Raw genomic sequence first — 14,789 nt, 5'->3', positions numbered from 1 at the left:
CCGTCCCCATCCACAAGCATTCACCCTGAGACGCGAGGAGGGAAACTAGGGCTCAGCTCAGCCATGCACGAAGTCTGCAGGACGAGGGCTCCTGGACTGCAAGGTGTTTGGGGGTGCGCCAAGCCTTTTGTAAGCGGAGCACCAGCTATACATCCATGTCCAGGGATAAATAATGAGCTCGTTGCACGCACTGCCTATCTCTAGCTCCGGTTTTCCTGCACTGAACAACTCCAGAATGCCTCTGCCCATTGCAAGAACAGATACCACACCTGACCTGAAATTTATTTTTCTTTTACAACCTAGCTTTAGAATAAATGGCTTGGTGGAATCCAGATCAACTCCCCCAGCCCTTTTCTCACAACTCCTCACCAATTTCGTACCTCAGTAAAGCCCCTGTGACCGACTGGAAGTTCAGACATGAAACGCAGTCAATAATGAAGATGTGCCTCTACTTCCAGCACGCAATTTGTTAGGAGAGGAGCGAAGGGGTGGACAAAGAGGGGGAAATCAAACACAGCTCACACAATGTTCAAAATTACTCCACTGAACCAGGAGTCCGGTTCTGGGGAATATGAGCAGTAAATTGCTGAGTGGCTTTCTAATCTAATTATTTCCCTTGCAATTCAAATTATTTTCCAATTAAAACCAAGCTAATACATTCTGAAATGTAAATCAGACTCCATTACCTTTTTTAATTGCAATGCCTATACTATTCCCCTTTTCCCTTTAATTGATAAAAGTCAGGCGGAGATTTCCATACATTCTTCTGAAGTCCTTTAGGCTTATTTCACACAGGCCTTACTGGTCTCATCATCCTTCGCCCTTGTCTCCACCACAGAGGAGGCTGATGCCCTCTGCTTAAGGAAAGCACAAAGCCTCCAGAACAAGGCAGGGGAGCGGCTCTTTGCTCTTTACACAGCAGCAAAGCCTCACCATTGCAGCAGCACAAAGGCAGGGACAAAAAGAGCCCATCAGGTGCCAGCTCTTGTCCTAGAAACACGGTGTTTGTCCCTGCAATGGTGTGGAGTGGCTAACCCCGGTGAGGTACACACCATGAGTTCCTGCAGCTTCAGTTCTCCTGCACTCAATGATTGCATTCTTCCGAAAAAAGAAGAGGAAATAAGTACAGAACATTTTGTCCATCAAGCCTCCCCAGGTCAGATATAAATATATAACGAACAAGCAAGGAAGCCTCTTCCGCAAAGGGAAGCTATTTTCAATTTAGGCAGGGCGCTTTCCAGACTGACAACTTCTGAATAAACTTGCAGCGTCTATATTACTTCCCTTTTCTTCCTTATTGACCAAACTCAAGGGCAGATGTAGTCTGCAGGATTAATTTATCTCACATCCTACGCTCTCCTCCTTCTTCCTGAGTTGCTTGCAAGGACCGATTCCCCCTCTTTTACCTCTACAGGGGAGAGCGAGGCACCCCGTCCCCCAATGCCAAACTGGGGCAGAGCTCAGCCCCGTGGAAACCCCTGAGTACCTCTTGCTCGAGGCTGCAGTGTCTGCCAGACCCGGAGTCCTGCCGGTGACCTCTGCTGGAGCAGGGCCACCAGACCCAACGCGGGGAAGTGGCTGCTCACAGCACACCCCTGCCCGTCTTCCTGTAGTGCTCAGGGGGTAACGCACACTGTTTGTTTGCTCCTGTTACTTTGTCTGCACAGATATCCTGTTACTTTATCTGTTCATCATCTGCTTTGAGGTCCCCAACACTAGACCATGTCTTCTACCTTTTTCACCTTGTAGGACCAGGAAAGCTTCAGGGTATCTTCCCCGGGAGGACCAGGAGCAAAGCATCCCCTGAGCTCCCCTGGCCCACCAGCTGCCACCCCACGTGACACAGCTTCCGCCGTAATAAATTTCTGCTCCAGAAATAAAGATTTTTTTTTAAAAAAAAACAAAAAAAAGGAAAAAAAAGAAATAATAAGCATTCGATCTCTTATTATTCTCACAAATGCTAGAGATTATTCCACCACTAACAGAATAAGCTAACAGTGACTGCAGATGTGAAAAGGCTCGTCACGAATCCAAAAGGCTCCTAATCCAAATTCTGTGTGGATTCGTACTTTGCACAGTCACACCAGCTTTGGCAGGGTTAATGGAGATATGTAGAAGATACCTACACTCCTCTTTGGTGCAAATATTCTCTCTTCTGTTGTTTAAATTTCCAGCATTACTTCTACCATGCTCTGGAAAGTCTCAAAATTCACCTTCATTCAGCAAACATCCATTCTTTACCTGTGCTTTTCCTACGGCTCGATATAAACATTTTAATTCTTTTTAGTTTATGTCACTGCAACATACTATAAGCTGTTCTGAGAATACAATCTGTAATTGCCCTTGCACAGACAAAAGTCCATGGCATGTGATTTGAATCACCATCCCTGGAGGTCTTCAAGAAACATGTAGATTTAAAACTTAGTAGCGCGGTTCAGTGGTGGACGTTAGTACTGGGTTAAAGGTCAGGCTAGATCATCTTAGAGGTCTTTTCCAACCTGAATGATTTATGATTTTTTTCTACATTTGCACTCAAATGAAGTTTTATCTGAAAAAAAAAATCTCTAAAGTATTTAATATATTCGATAAAATATTTAAACCATATATTATGCATGTACATTAAGGGAGAACTAGCCAGGCAGTTAAAAGGGAAGATACCTTTTGTCTGAACTACCAACATCCTTTAAAAAAATTACGTGGAGATGCTTTAAAAGCCTGGCTACAACGGACAGTTTTCTATAAACTGTCTCATCAGGCTGCTGTTGATCTTTTCTTCCTATAGAAACTTTTTCAGACTTCAATTATACTGTTTAACAGACACAGAACAGATCCAAATCTTAGATGTGGAAATCCCGTCTTGAAGTACTAGGGGGAAAGAAGAGAGACAAACATCCAACAGGAGGATTTTTTTTTTTGAAGTGTCAAACCTAACATTTTCTTTACTTACAAATTCACCTTATTTGGAGTAGATTCATCTCCAGCAGAGCACTGACAATTCTAGTAACCTGTCACACTTCAGAGACCAGAATGATTTTTTTTATGTTTTTATTAACTCAATGGTAATCCCTTAATCATTCAGTTGACAATAATCTAGCGTTTCCCTCTCAAACATTTCCAGTGGCTAGCTGCAGCTCTCAAACACAGCCCTCAAAGCAGCTACGCTCCACTTTGCTTTTATTGTCCTCAGTTCAAAACCTTGAGTTGCCTGGTGCTGGCCAACCAGGAGATGAAATAAAACCACATTTACCCGAATCCCTCCTCTCCAGCCAGCAGGCAGAGCGGGGTGGCTTTGCGCTTGCCATCCCTCCCCGGTACCGGTACATTCTGCATTTTCTTGCTGTGATCTCTGCAAAACCCTCTTACTACAAGCAGGTTTCCAGCAGCACGACGAAGCAGAAGCACGTGGGTGTGCTGGCGGGGAGGGTCACCTCCATTCTCAGCGCCTAGGGGCAGCTCTCGGCTCCTCAGGGCAGTGGGCTGCGCACATACACCATAACCCCTCCGGCAGGGAACGTCCCCAAGAACCACTCGAAGGAAGAGGTGTCAAAAGGGCACTGGCCCCAGAGGAAGCCCGACTGCAGGCTGGGCCTGTAAAGTTAGAAAAGTCCAGGGTGGGGTGGGGGGGTGGGGGAAAGAGTCTGGACTTCTTTGGCAGCTCCACATCACAATTTGGGGAAATTGTGGAAGCAGATTTCCAAGAGCTGTTGCCGCAGTGACCTTAAACCACAAGTAACTCCACAGCTGTTGCACCAGAGAGGCAATGATTTAAACCAGAAGAGGCTCAGCTCCTCTGACTTCAGTATCAGAGTCACAGAGGTATTCTTCTCCCACCAAGACTGCTCCTGCAGGCTTTCCCCCGGGAAGGGACAACCTAAGAAGTCACTCGCCAACCTCCAAAATCATGAGGTCTTTTTTTTTTCTTTTTAAAAACTATATATTTAAAACTATATTCAGTTTAAGTTTAGCTTTCATTCACGTTCATTCTTGAAATAACACTGAAGTCTAGAAATCCCCCTCCTCACCCCATTCCATCCCCCCTTTTTTTTTAGTTACAAAACAGATTCTCCTACAAAGGTAGGATATCAGGAGCTGGCACTTAAAAGAAATACATATATTATACAAACTATAAGGAACTAACAAGACTGGGTGCAAATACACCACTGCTTCAGTTTCGGCCCTTTCAAGGTAAACTTCTCTGTTGTTCCCATTGTTGCATGTTCACATTGCAGGGTGGTTTCAGAGCATTAACAGCCTATTCACCCACTGAATAGGGCCTAGTCCAAAAGAGCCCTCACCCAGGCCAAAAATATGGGTGTCAGGTCCCTGGCACCAAGTATTTTGCTGTACAGCTCCTCTCCCACTGGGTCATACTAATTGCTAACGTGCACAGAGCTAGCATCTTCTGGGCTCTTGCACCTTCAGCTTGACCTCCTCTGTCATCCCTGGAGAGTGATTTTATGGTTTGCATCTCTGTGCTGACTTCTGGAGCAGTGCAACTTTCATCACATATTCCTTTAAATGAGGAGGATAAAAGCACAGGGCTATTTTATCACAGGACCATTTGTTAAGCCAATTAAAGTGTTAAGAAAATTAATTGAAAGGGTTAATACACATCTGTAACAGGCTATCCCGGTTATGACATTTACCTTCACAGCCACAACCAAGTTATCTGGTCTCTTCTCTGGAGTAAAGATAAATGTCAGCAGAGATCAACAATCATGTATTATAAATATACAATGCATAATTTTTTCTCCTGCTGTTTTGAAGCACTGAAACTGCTTTAGATGACAGGCATGAAATATTTAGAAACCGTTGGAAGAGAATGTTCTGAATCCTCCTAAACTTTTAATAACTTGCAAATCGTGATGTCACCCACAGGACAGCACCAGGAAGGTATCTGCCAAGCAACCACTGCCAAAAACCAGCCCCACTTGCACCGCACCTAGTGGGTAGCGTTTCCTACAAAGCAGGCTTTGTAGCCGCTGGATGTTGGCTTGTTATGCCCGGACAGTGGCGTGTTAAATGCAGAAGAAAGTTTGCAGAACAACTGCCTGCACTCAGTGAAATCCTGCAGGGAGCTCTCAGCTCAGCGGCAGTAACTCCTCACGGCCCGGAGAAGCACAGCCCGTGCGGGAAGGATCTGCTTTACGGTAGGCACACATGTGCTCGATAGCTGTTGTTTACTAGGTCATGTTGATTTTGCTTTCAGCTATGTTTTCTTAGGCACCCACGTCTCTTCACGTAGGAGTGCCTTAGAAATTACAAAATATTACTCCCACTCAACATACACGCGTACGTATACACTGGGTTTGTGTGTACATAGCTAGAGAGATGCCCACCACAAACAAACATTTGCATCCATCGCCAACCTGCAGGAAAGCCAAGGTGCTTTTGCAGCCCTGTGCAGCAAAGCTCCGCAGCCAAGCCAAGGGAGAGCTACAGCCTCACCGTCCCCTTGTCCCTTCGGGATCCACACGGCTCCGGCCCCTCCAGCCTCCTTCGCACAGGGACCAGGCTCAGCACAGCCCTGGTGGCCACCTCTCTCCTGGGTGGACCGAGGAGCAAAGAGGGGTCTTACAGCCTTTTCCTGCAACGTAACTTGCTTGCAACTCAGCATTTCCCCACAGAGGGGCCTCCAAACGCATGGATAATTTCGCTCTTCTCCTTCCCTTGCCTCCAAAGCATCTCTCCTGCTAGCCCAGTTTCTTGGAAAGCAGCAGGTTCTTGCTTCGCAGAGGAATTCCTGCTAAGGAAGCTGAGCACACTTGAGCCCTTCCCCTCTGTCCCAACCTCCACCCTGGTTTAGGAAGCTCACCTTCCTCGAAATACCTCGGCCAGAAACACAGCCCCACGACATTTCACCCTCACAGCACAACCCTCGCGCTTGCAGCAGCCACCCCAACAAGACCCACACGAGGACCTAAGCCATTAAAGGTGCATTTTACTGGGAATGGGGGCTGGCAGAGGCACAGGTCCGCAGGCAGACAACCAGCACACATCCCTACACCAGGCTGCAACACAAACCACCCCAACGAGTCTCCCTGCCCACGTTGCCCCTTCCTTCCCCTGCGCGCCGCCGAGCTGCCGTCACGCCAGGTTTGTTTTCTTCGGTAAGCAATGGCTTGCAGAAGCCACTCGGCGGAAGTTATTAAAGCTGCTTTGGTATGGGGAAAAATCTCATTAACGTCAGCAAAAGGAGGAAGAGTTCTGAAAAGCTCCCAGCTAATTTGCTTTCTTTTAATTTTCTTGCAATTACAGTAAGCAGCGTAGCGCTCTCCCAATAAATGAGTCTTTAGCGCTGTGACAGGAGGTTTCTCCCCGAGTCACTTCGCGCTCCAACTTTTAACCCTTCAATAGGTTAAAGACAGAAGTGACTGCACGGTGCACCTTCCTAGAACAAATGGATTTCAGGCACTTCCAGTAATTTATCTCCACAGTGGAAAATCCCTGTTTTGTCTGTACAGCTTTTTTTTTTTTTTCTTAATTTTTGCTTTGCAGTCATTGCAGCAGTACTGAGCTGGTACTTCCCACATCCTTTACTTGCTATAAATTCAGTTTCTCTTACAGTAAACACAGCTCCTAAAGGCTGCAATCCAGTTCTTTTCTGAAAAGAGGCTCAGTGTAGCATATCCCACACACTGGCTGATTTTTAAAACTCACTATGTATGTAATCTATTTTCCCTTACTGCTTTGGAAAGTTGAAGAGCAACAATTCTATTTCAGACTTCAGCTTATTATTTTTACTCTGCCGTAAAAAAAAAGAAGGGAAAAAATGTTGAAGAATGTTTAAGAATGCAGTCTGGAGATTAGTAAGGGGACAGGATATATATATATTTAAGAAAAAAGGAAAACATGTCCTCTATATGAAGTAAAATTGGATTGGTTTTTCATCCGCCAGAAATGTTACATTAATGCCTAACACCAAAATTTCATAGTGGCAGGTTTTTAATTAGAGTAAAAAGAGGTTATTTTTTGCTAAAAAATTTGGAGAAGTGCATTGTGGAGGGAAATTTTGTTCTGATTAGACCAAAATGGAGCCTTTATATCACTTACTCAAACCAAAAGAACACAGGGTAGTCCAAATACCCTTATTATTTGAAGAGTCTTTAAATCATTAATACTTTTTTTTTCTTTATTCTCAGCTGCAGATTCAACTAACAATGTTAGCTTTCTATTTTGGTTAAGTTCCTAACTGCCAGAGCTCCAATCAAAATGTTCACAGTATCAACCCTAAAACCTCAAAAAAATACCCCCAAATAAATCAGAATTTCCTGTGTTGTTTTTTTTTTTTTTTTTTTCCCCAGCAGTTTCACCAATGTTTTCTACGTGTTCCCATGCTACCAGGCAGGGCCAGCTGGAACACCTGGGACTTTGCATAACTCCTATGGGGACATTTGGATCTTTCAGCCCATTTCTGAACGAACACCTCACAGGTCCAGCACCCCCAGCAGAGCACACTGCTGATCCTGTAGTGGAGAGAAATGGTGCATCAAGCTGTGCGAAAAGCCCCCTGCCCTCGCAGCTATGAGAGTCCCCTCCACAACAAATGGCTTGCTTTGTGAAGTCCCCAGCACAAGCAAGAGGAAAAAAGCCTCTCCTGGTACATGCTACAATACACTGAATTATTTTTTTCTTCCCGAATTCTAATAATCTCTGCAGTACGTATTGAAAAAAAGGCTGTATTGATTAAAAATTGCATTACATGTGGAAATTAGGTGATCGGTAAACTGGTGTTTGACTGGACCCTTTGCTGAATGCATTTCAGCCAAAGGAAGCTCCTTGCACTGATTTGCAAATTGCAGAAAACCCCACTGCTGGTAACATTTGAAAATAATTAAGAAGGACCTTTGTTGTCTTAAGAAAGAAAAGAGGCCAATAAAGACATTTTTCACTGCTTTAGCGGATATGTGATGATCACAAGCTTCTTGCATTGGTAAGACAGCATCTGCACAATGAAGAAGGGTGCCCACCAGGACATACTTACACATACCAAGCACTGTACTGAGAAATGATTCTTGCATCATTTATAGCTACTCTACATACTTTATAATGTATGCATGGATGAGCCATACTGATTATAGGATACTGAAACTGTCTCATTTGTCCAGGCCACTCACAATCTCATAATTAAATGATAGCCATAAAGAAATCCTTGCTCAAACTGGGACAGCAAGAGAAGGTTAATTTCCTTGTTTGTTAGAAGCTTTCCCATGCCATGTGCAAATGGAATCCAGTGGTGATGGAGATTTTGAGCACTTAGAAATCAAGAGACCTGAAGTGGGTCACAAAAACCAAAATCAGAGAGTTTCTCTGGGAAGTTGCACAGCCAAATCCATGAGCAGCACCACAGCAGAAGTTGCTGTCAGGAACCAAACGCCAGCTCAGGCTTTCCTGCCGGCTACGGAGACATGAATCCGTCATAAACACAACTCTTCCTTTCCACTCATCAGGCTCCATACTCAGCTAACAGAATCTTAAAGGTAACCCTGTTTGGCCAGAAGAACACAGGACACTGAACAAGCACGCCTTTCTGTAGGAAAGTCCCCTTCTTGCCACCCCTTCCTTTTCGGGGCAGAGCTTCTCAGCTGACAGGAACATTAGAAAACCCATTCTGTCATACGGCCAGAAATTTCTGCTCTCATTCAAAACACTGAGCTCGCTGTGCTCCAACAAAGCAGTGTTCAAAACAAGCGTTGGCATGTGCACTTATGCGAAATGACTGAATGGCCCTGCAGGTTGATAAAAGGTTCTGGAGTCTTTCACATAAAACTAAAGCCACTGGTTTGAACCTGACCCGTATCAGTAGTGTCTGAAACTGGCTACAGCTGGAAGGCTGTTGGCATCCTGTCTAACAGGGCTGGGAGTATCAATGTGATTCCTGGAAGACAAATACACTCGCTGCGTTGGTAGTTTGCACAGGGACGTCAAGACTCAACAAGGAACGAATTTTGAACTTCCTTTCCGTACGTGCTCTTTGTCCTGCCAACGCAGCCGGCGGCAGTGGTTGGTAGGCTCTTAAGGCCAGCAAGTACAAGGTACTTTCATGGATCGTGATAAACCTACTCAGCTGGGTTTTAATTGAAAATACTCTGTATCATTTAATCCACTTTCACAAGTCATCTTCCACAGCCTTGTAAAACCAGGGCTTACAGATGACACTGATGTCTCCAAGAGAACATGCTGGAAGAGTCCATCCCTCCCACACCATACAATAGAATATTAAATCTGATGATTATTCCTGAAGAAGTAGGAAAAAACACCAAAACCATCCATCTGTAATCTGCCCTCCCCCCATCTCCCTAGGCCATAAACAATTCTGTCAGTCGAGTTTCCCAGACAGCTCAGCATTAGTGAACACATCCCCCCCCCCAAAAAAAAAAACAAAAAACAATCAAAAAAAAAACCACGGGTACACAAATTCCCCATCCCCTTTGTTTGGGTACAAACACTTAGCTTGGGCAAGGCAAGAACTCATCCCTGATGCTACACCTCCCTCTGAAACTCAGCTCAGAGACAAAAGGTCTCTGACCAGGCCACAGCAGGAGCAAAATGAGGTGGGGAAAACCCAGTTTTTAACTGATATCAAACTAAAGCATGGTTCAGATCAAATCTCATTTTACTGGGATGTTCAAACCTCCTGCCAGCACTCAAACTGCTCTGGCTTTAGTCCATTGTACAGCAGCATGCTGATCACCTTAAAAATCTTATTAATCTGATGAAGAGTGCTCCCTAGACCTTACTTTCTGCAAAGTGCTGAGCTGCTCATCAGCCCTTACCAAGAATCACAGAAATAAAGCCTGATCCTCCCAGTGTGAGTTACAAGCTTTGCCCCTTCCTCACTGAGGCAGCAAACTCTGCTGGCTTGCTCCTGTTCACACAGCCCTGCACATGCTCAATAACACCATTGATTTTGTTTGTGCAGGCAGAGAGAATCCAATTTTAAAAAGCCACATTGATTCCCACCCATTAAAAACAGAGAAAGCTGCAGTATTCGCTAAATGGATAGAAAAAGACTGAGGTCAGGGTGGAGGGGTGGGAATAATGTCATTACTACAAGCTCGTTCTGAAGGACAGTTGCAGAAACAGACACTAAAATAGTAACCGTTTGACTTCACATTATTTTTCGTAGTTTCTAAATTACAAAAATAGTAATTCAACAACCTGGGAGTGCCCCAGCACGGAGAAGGAGATGCAAAACTGAAGGCATCCAAGAGCATGTAGCTGTGATTAGTTGATTTGGAGCATGAAAACACACACGCACGCAGCAAGAGAGGGCACAGATACAGGAACCGAGACAGCAGCAGTATCTGCAAGGGCCCTGTCTGCTTTTCAGTTCTTTGTTTTCATACATTAAACAAACACAGCCATTGCACAGGTCACTGAGGACCTTCCTTCTGCATCCGTGGCCCCAGCTGCACCACAGACAAAAACTATTATTATTCTCTAATGGCTGCACCTTTTTGGACAATGATTCAGTGTTTTTTCCCCTCTTCTGTGCAGTGCCACTTAGTCTTTTGCTTCATTTTATGTTTTATTCGCACACTCTTGAAATCTTCATGTAGCAACTAAGCATCGATGAGGGAGCTGTGAGTGGGAGCTCCTGCTTTTCAATGCAGCTGCTCGCTGTGGGAAGGTCCTGGGAATGGATGGATGCTGCTGCAGCAGCGGCGAGGGGCTGGGAGAAGCTGCCGAGTAGAGAGGGAGGTGGTGGTGCAGCCCTGGGGGCACTTTCCCACCCCAAATCTGGGAGCATGAGCTACAGACATCCCCGATGCAGGGAGCCATGGCTGGTCAGTGACCAGCAGATGCAGCCCGGAGTGTGCACGCATCCCATGCTCGATGTGGTGGCTGAACTTCAGTCAAACACCGCACGCCACCAGGCTGTGAGGCTGCCCACATGTTGCAGAGCAGTCACTCATCTTCCCAACTTAGTCGGAGGATGTGAGCAGGCAGGCGCTTGCTAGCACCACTGAGGCTTTCGTAATTGGTCCCAGCTGGTTAGTCGTAACATGCCTTGTTGTTGAGCAACCACCTACTAACGCTGTCAGACATTCCCTGGTTGCATAAGGAGGGTTAGTTATCGTTATTAATTACGCGCTGCCGTGGGCCTGTGCCACACCGCACAGATAAGAAAGCCCTTAAGCTCCCAGCCAGCCATGTCCTCATCGTGCAGGCTCCCACCAGCATCAAGGGAAGCAAGCTCAGGCCTTGCAGCAGCCATGACCATCTCCTACCCTTTGTACCACACCATGGTTTTGAAGCGACTTGGTCCTCCCTTCCCTCCTGGTGGCCAGCAAGGGCCAGGCCAGCTAGGCCACCACAGCGGCCATCTTGTGGAAGCCATGGCACACCGTAGGGTTGCGTGGGCACGCAACCAAGAGCACCGCCGCCATTTCAAAGCATTGTGAAGGGATATACCCCACTGCCTGGCCGCACCACTGACAGAAGACACGACAGCAGAAAGCACGAGGGTACAGCACAGCCTGAAGCCTAACCTTAAACCTACATGAGGTAACGACGTAGAAATGTGCTATTCCTGGTGCGGAAGGGAAAGACCCAACAACGTGGATCCCTCTCAGGAGGGAAGATGAGGCAGAAGCATGGGGGAAATGCAATGGAAGTGGCTATTTTACAAGCTGCCTGAGCATACCAACAGCTCGGAAGATTTAAGTCAGCATTTACAAGCCTCCCTGCTTCCCCAGCTCTAGGTCCTCACTCACCATTCAATTTGAACTGTGCAAGACAAAAAAAAAAATCACAGGCATTTTGTGCAGGAAAAACAAGCATCTTTTTTCTGCTCTGTCAGTGGGCTGCCTCGACATCCCCCTTGCAAAACTGAGGACTGTAGTTATGTGCTGCACACAAGGTTCTTACATGACTTAAAATGCCATTTTGAGGGCAGTAATCTGTTACTGTAGCCACAGGCTAAGGTGAAAACTGTGAGCGTGTCTAGGAGCTGGAGCTCCAGGGCTGCTTGAAAGCACACACCTTGAGCTGGAAATTAATCTCTTCAAATCCCATGTAAAACCACATGGCAGAATTGGGCTGAGAGGAGCAGTTCACGTTGCTGTATCAGCTGCCTCAAGCAACTCTGACCTTTGCCATCCATGGCTTTCATCAGAACCAACCTCTCTTGCCCTGGGTTTGCTCCTGCTGCTTCTCTCCCAACTTCTGTATTTGCTGCCCTCCAGACCCAAGAAGAGCATCGAGGCTGTTAGGAAAATTCCCTGACCACTTACAGGTAGGACAGGCACTGTTGCACTTCTCCAGCTGCTGTGGAGAAGCAGCTGGGGAGATTTCTTCAACTCTCTCTGAGGAGGAGGCTGAAGGCTTGGACTCGTTCAAGGTCCCCATGGCAGGACACCCACCACCAAGGTCAGAGGTTGGCAACCGTGTCACAACACCGTGCTGCCAAATGCCGCAGGTTGATCCTTCAGCTTCAACACGAGCTATCTCCCTTTGCATGCACAATGCCTCCGATTGCCACACAGGAATGCTTCACACCCGTTTACCACCACTGCTCGCTTTAACACCAGTTCAGATCATGCTTTAATGTTACCCATGCCTTTGGAAGCCAAGAGGGCAATTTGTAAAAGCTTAAGTTTAGTTTCTTTTGTGCTAGATCATAGGTACTGATGCTGGAAGGTAATTCTCTAAATCTAACATAAACGCTTAAAGTTTATTCTCAGTGGATTTATATGGACATAAATATACAGATTAAAAACAAGTAAGACTTTGGGGGCTTTTTATTACCTTCTACAGTAGCCAGGAACATGGGCATTTTCCCTCTCTTTTGTATCTGCTTTCTTCCAACTGCACAGTTCAGAGACTTCATACAGATCAGAGGCAAAGTTCAAACTAGCACTGACAATTTCATTTAAAAAAATTGTGTTTTCTTATGTTCTTTACTCTTTTATTGCTATTTTCAAAATGAAGAACAGACCCTATCAAAGTGCTAAGGGCTGAAAACATAACTCTAAACCTGTCTCTAAATGATACACGAAACCCAACTTTGTGCCAATCCATTTTTATCATCTCTTTGTGGCCATAACAAAGCTGAGAACAAGAGCTAAACAATAGAGAAAAAAGAATAATTTCAACATATTTTTTTTCTGAAAGTAACAATCGGTGACAATAACAAGAACCCATTCAAAAGACAAAATGTTATCTTCCAACCCAGTTAGCATGTCTTTCTTCCTCTCACTCATTATATATCTTGCACATCGCGCTATATTTTGACCTCACTTACAAAGGAATACGCTTGGAACCGACATCTCCATACGCGTATCAGCACAGCTACATAGACTCCAGCCCATGCTACCTCTCCCTTCCTGGGTCCCTCACACACCTGCTACAAGGAGATAGGTGTTATCAAAGAAGCCTCCAGAAGAGCTTTATAGGAACAGTGACATGGCTAGTTTATCCTTTTGTTTGTACTCATGCAGCCCTCCTGAACCACTAATTTACATTGCTAACAATGGCAGGAGCTGTATTTTTGACAGCTATAGGGACAAGATCTTAGGTAAACTTTATTTATTTTGTTTTAGATACAGGCCTGCACCATTACTTCCTTTTACCTGCTGAAACAACTGGGAGTGTTTCATCATTAACTTTTTTAGCATAGTAACCAGGAAATTCAGCTAGCCTCAGCTGAATCTGTTTACCTTTTAGATTTCATCTGTCCCTCTTAATATTGTTTTGAGAGTCAAGGAAATATTCCATTACCCTCTTGGATGACTATCCTGTTTGCAGCCTCCCACTGGCAAATAAAACATTCTTTGGGGGGGAAAAAAAAAAAAAGTTTCCATTTATTTTGTCTAAGACATCAAATCCTCCTTCCACCCCCACCACCCTGGACTTCCTTCTGAGTGCCCAGCTCCGTGTGGAAGCAACTGGTTGAAGCAGGAGCTCTGACCGTGGTGGACAGGAGGAAGGTCAGCAGCTCTCCTCCCGCACGCCAGCTGTCACGTAAACGTGCGTGCTAACCCCTGCAGTCACGCGTACCAGCACTACCTTTCTGTTTGTACTCTGCTACCCTTCTGTTTGAGGGCCTCAGCCACAAAAATGGTTGTGTGTTAGGTGCTGTAAACACAGCCCCCGCTGCAGAAAACGCAGCTTCTGGGGAACACAGCCTAGGGTAAACAGCAACAGACACCTACGGGTGGACGGGGAGAAAATGTGGTATTGCTCAGCAGTACTAGCACAAGTGATCTCATCCTAAGACTTCCAGTTAAAGACACCAACTCATTGCAGTACCGCTCCTGTTACCAGGCTAACCGAAACCTTGCTAACTTTTTGTTGCCTGCCTCTACGTGAGCACCAGCTGCTGGAACAGACAGTTTTCCCAATTCTCCAACGCTTCAGGTGGTGAACATCCTGGGTTTGGGAGCTGAGCAAGTCACCAAAGTCATCCAAGACTGTTCCAAGCCTTCTGCAAAGGGAGAAGCTCAGTGATAACACTAAGAAACTTTCAGCACTTCTCACGTCTCGTCAGGCCCATTGCACTGTGCTTAAGCCTGAGAGGTTCTACTTGGAACCTGCTACAAATTGCAGTGGCTGGCAAAAATAAAAAAGAAAATATGAGGAAGAGTTAACCCAAATTCTTCGTTCAAATTCTCTTCAGTCAGACCCAGGTCAAACCCCACGTACCTTACCCTGCATTCACCCTCCAAATGGAGCCTTTCAAGGGGTACAACAGGTTTTGAAGTAGGTAGAAGTCTGCTACACCAGGTTAATACTAATGCAAATCAGCAGATGCAAGGATGGAGGGAACAGCATCTGAACGTGCC

The 14,789-nt window shown here is 45.6% G+C and overlaps 1 protein-coding gene and 1 long non-coding RNA gene across 12 annotated transcripts in view; both read right to left on the bottom strand.

The window, feature by feature from the left end:
• Positions 1 to 14,789, bottom strand: part of HIPK2 (homeodomain interacting protein kinase 2) — a 135,913-nt gene that overhangs the window by 69,922 nt on the left and 51,202 nt on the right. The window lies entirely within an intron of this gene.
• The window catches only part of LOC310897216, a 30,196-nt gene that overhangs the window by 15,168 nt on the left and 239 nt on the right, over positions 1 to 14,789 (bottom strand). The window contains exon 2 of the long non-coding RNA XR_014582134.1: positions 1 to 14,789. This exon is cut by the window's left edge and continues 15,168 nt beyond it. This is a non-coding gene — a long non-coding RNA (uncharacterized lncRNA).

This window comes from Anser anser, assembly GCF_964211835.1.
Source record: "Anser anser genome assembly, chromosome: 1".
NCBI lineage: Eukaryota > Metazoa > Chordata > Aves > Anseriformes > Anatidae > Anser > Anser anser.
Note: the sequence above shows the minus strand (reverse complement) of the source record. Positions and strands in the feature narration are given on the sequence as shown.